Source organism: Limulus polyphemus, unplaced genomic scaffold (assembly GCF_000517525.1).
Source record: "Limulus polyphemus unplaced genomic scaffold, Limulus_polyphemus-2.1.2 Scaffold2740, whole genome shotgun sequence".
In the NCBI taxonomy this organism is placed as follows: Eukaryota; Metazoa; Arthropoda; class Merostomata; order Xiphosura; family Limulidae; genus Limulus; species Limulus polyphemus.
The window spans coordinates 91,216-95,656 of NW_013668350.1; positions in this window are offsets into that span (position 1 = coordinate 91,216).

Sequence of the window (4,441 nt, forward strand, 5' to 3'; positions counted from 1 at the left end):
CCTTTTCTCTAAAGTTGTAGAAGATTCTTGAGTGTAAGAATCAACAATATACGTGTGTACGTAAACGTTAGTATTAGCGTCAGTATTGTTACGTAAACTGAAATTTCGAGAAACTCTCTACACACCAATAAATATAACCAACGCGACGTGCCAAGAAACAGTATATATTATTGGTGTGTTATAGTTGGTGTACAATAAACTTCGGAAGCTATAACTGTGATAGTTATAACGCTTATTAATCGGGAAACTTAAGATATTTGACCAGGAACATTACAAAGTTCGAACATTACAAATCATTTAACTTCAGTGGATTTACACCGGACATTAGTACTTTTACGAAGATATTATATAACTTCAACTGTAAAAGAAACTCGTAATCAGCGTGTGATCAGCGAGAACTGCAGGGCTAGCTAGCTCCCTATTAAGTGAATTATACCTACATCAACTCGAAAGTAACTCGCTCATCGTGAACCCTCGATAAGATATGAAGGAAGTTCCAGACTAGAAAGAAGTCTTTATATTGCTTGTAAATTTGTGAAACATTTGTATAGAAATCATTGTTTGTAATAACTATTATTGTAAATTGTATTACTGTTTGTGTATTAAAATATGTTTGTATTAAAAAAAAGAAAACTGTGTGTATCAATCTTGTTGGCAAATATCATAAATCGGATAGATATCGGCATTTATATAACCACTAAATCTAAATTACAATTTAACTGAGTTTTAGGCTATTTGAAATTGTAATACGTAACACTTTGTAACAAATCAGTATCTCTTCTCTTTATCTAACTTAGTTTTTATTGTTACAGAGGTTCTCAAAGTGTGGTTCGCTGCCCACTGGTAGTCAGCGGTCTAGTCCAATATGCAAGACACTGGCGCCCAACGTCACAATCGAGGCCATACGAGAAAACAGAACAGGTAGGATAGGACCGGTAGTTGGTCCGCAGGGCCTTTGCCGAGCAGTAGTGGTCTGCAGACGAAAATGTTTTTGAACCATTGTTCTAGTAGAACTAAATTATCGTAAACAAGCTCTATTCAAGCACGAGGAGATATAATAACCTGGGAGTTTGTCTGTGAAAATAGAAACGCTGGAAAAACATCACTTCTCATTGGGACTTAACTTCTTATGAACTCTTGCAACATGGTGTAAATGTAATAGCCTGTAAAAATTCCTGGCTTACTTGTTTTTGTTTTGTTTTATAATTCTTTTGTTTATAGTACAACATTGTGTAAGTGCAATAGGTTGTAAAAATTCCTGGCTTACTTGTTTTTGTTTTGTTTTATAATACTTTTGTTTATAGTACAACATTGTGTAAGTGCAACAGGCTGTAAAAATTCCTGGCTTATTTGTTTTTGTTTTGTTTTATAATACTTTTGTTTATAGTACAACATTGTGTAAGTGCAATAGGTTGTAAAAATTTCTGGCTTAGTTGTTTTTGTTTTGTATATAATACTTTTGTTTATAGTACAACATTGTGTAAATGCAATAGGTTGTAAAAATTCCTGGCTTATTTGTTTTTGTTTTGTGGTAATCTAATTTCTACATCTCCCACGGGCAGATAGGAAACTTGGCTGTCTTTCACACAGTAGGCGGCTATTTTATCAATTAATTCGCTATTTTTGCTTAGTAAGGTGCTTTTTTAACAACCTATACTCCCACGTTCTTCCCACGTCATAAACAAGATCCTTCCTCGTGCGTTATCTCAGGACCGATGTTTCAGAACGATATATAATATCGGATTATACTATAAAGCAACGCGAGATTTTTTCATTTTTTGAACACTGCTATACGTCCACTGGCTAATCCGCTTGAATCTGTCAAACAAAGCTGAGAACAATCTTTATGCGTTGTTCATCGATCTTGTGAATGTGTAAACAGAGACACTTTTGTGCAGCAACTGAAAGCTTATCATGAGTCATTTTCCGATATTTTTTTTTTTTCAATATTGAAGAATGAAGTAACATTATGTCAAAATTTCGATATGAGCTACAGAGTGTGAAACTGTTAATTGAATGCAGCCTTATATTTCTTTCTTTGATGAAAATATAATGTAAGCATACTGTGACAGCCCAGTGTTTTCTACTTTGCTGGGTCCGGCATGACCAGGGTGTTAGGGCGCTTGACTCGCAATCTGCTGGTCGTGGGTTCGAATCCCCGTCCAACCAAAGATGCTCGTCCTTTCAGCCGTAGGGGCGTTATAATGTTACGGTCAATCCAACTATTCGTTGGTAAAATAGTAGCCCAAGAGTTGGCGGTGGGTGGGGATGACTAGCTGCCTTCCCTCTGGTCTTACACTGCTAAATTCGGGACAGCTAGCGCAGATAGCCCTCGTGTAGCTTTGAGCGAAATTCAAAACAAACAAACAAACCTTCGACCCTCTTTCGAGGAAACAAAACACTATATTTTGTGTTTGCAATTATTGCATCTATAAGTACTGTACTACTCTTTGTTATATTAAAATAAGTACTTTCAGTAAAGTATTGCTCTATGTACGTAATATATTTATTTATTTCATATCACCATTTTTCTTTCTTGCACGTCCCCCGATGAAACAGCGGCAAGTCTACGAACTTACAACGCTAAAATCCGGAGTTCGATCCACCGCAGTAGACATGTGAAATACATTCTATGTATTTTATTTAATCTAATTTTGTCCCCCGGTGGGACAGCGGTAATTTTACGGACTTACAAAGCTAAAATTCAAGTTTCAATACCCGCAGAAGACACAGTAGACAGCCAAATGTGGCTTTGCTCTAAAGCAAACAAAGAAACTTTCTTGCATATGTATCAATGACAATTTTTTATCTTCAATATAGAAGCTTCGTCTAGAAACTCAGCTACGTGTTTCAAAATATGATTATCATTTTTCTTTCTTTGAAATGTGTTATAACACTTTTAAAAAGTTGTCGTCATTATCAGTCCGTTCAACGAGCCCCCAGTGGCACAGCGGTATGTCTGTGGACTCACAACGCTAGATAGCCAAAAAAAAAAAAACACAGCGCTAGAAACCATGTTTCGATACCCGTGGTGGGCAGAGCACATATAGCCCGTCGTTTAGCTTTGTGCTTACAAACAAACAAAAAACAAAACCGTTCCATGTTCTTTCTTTAAAAAAACGCAGGAAACCTTGTTAAAATCAATTCGTAGCACACGAAAATATTCTATTAATTAAGTTACACACTCCTTAACGTTAGGTGTCCTTCGGTGGGACAGTGGTAAGTTTACGAACTTACAACACTAAAATTGGGGTTCGATCTCCCCGCGGTGGACACAGTAGTTAACCCACTTTAAAACAAACAAACAAAATGTAATGTTAGGTACTTACAGAACGCATAGAGCCCATTAAGTAGCTTTGCGCTGAAAACACAAACATCCTCTTAAAACTATAATTACACGTTTGAACAATTCGTATTTGACGTTGAAAGAAGTGACATCGAAACTCTTTACAACACAATGACACACTAGCTAGCAGTTCACATTGTACTAACGTACGTTTCAATATTTTCAACTCATCCGGAAACAGCTGTAAGGTTGTGGCCTTACATCATTATAATCTGGAGTTCGATTTCTGCGGCAAACATAGTGCAGTTAATACATTATGATAAAAACAAACATGTATTTTAATTTTCACAATACAAAAATAAAAAGCACCTACTAAGCTTTTAAAGCCAGATGTAGAAAAAACAATGTTTCTTTTATAAATGGCCGACGTAAATTTCTCAAAATTTAAGGAAAAGTCAAATACAAGAAATTTTATTTGGGCTCTTAGGTCATTGGTTTCAGTTTTACTCACAAAGATCCTGCAATTATTACTTTCATCAGTTGATAGTTTACACTTTTGTCTGATAATGTTTGTTTTTTTATTCTAGCAGCTCACTATGTAAACAAAAAATACAAATGACTGGCCTGATAAAATGATATTCCTGACTGATATTTTTTTTATCGAAACATATTTAGACCCGAGATTACATAACCAGAAAAAAAAACATTCTCTCATTTCACCTGTTAAATATGCATGGCTGTTTTTTATACAATTATTACGTCTGTTCTTTATACTGCAGCAGTTAAACATATATATACAAGGTAATAGAAAAGCAAATAAATAACAAGTCCACCTTTTTTTTTAAATCCATATATAAATATCTTAGTACTGTCTGTTGTGTGTCCATGTAACTACTTCGCAGGATGCGGATGGATCTTCATCAAAATTGGTAAGGAGGTTCATTAGGTTCATATGAGTGTACCACAGATTTTCAGTTTTGCTGTTTTTATAGGCGTTTTTTACCACTTCCTCACCTCCTGTGGATGGATCTTCATGAAAATTGGTAAGGAGGTTCATTAGGTACATACGGGTGTACCACAGATTTTCAGTTTTGCTGTTTTTATGGCCGTTTTTTACCACTTCCTCACCTCCTGTGGATGGATCTTCACCAAAAT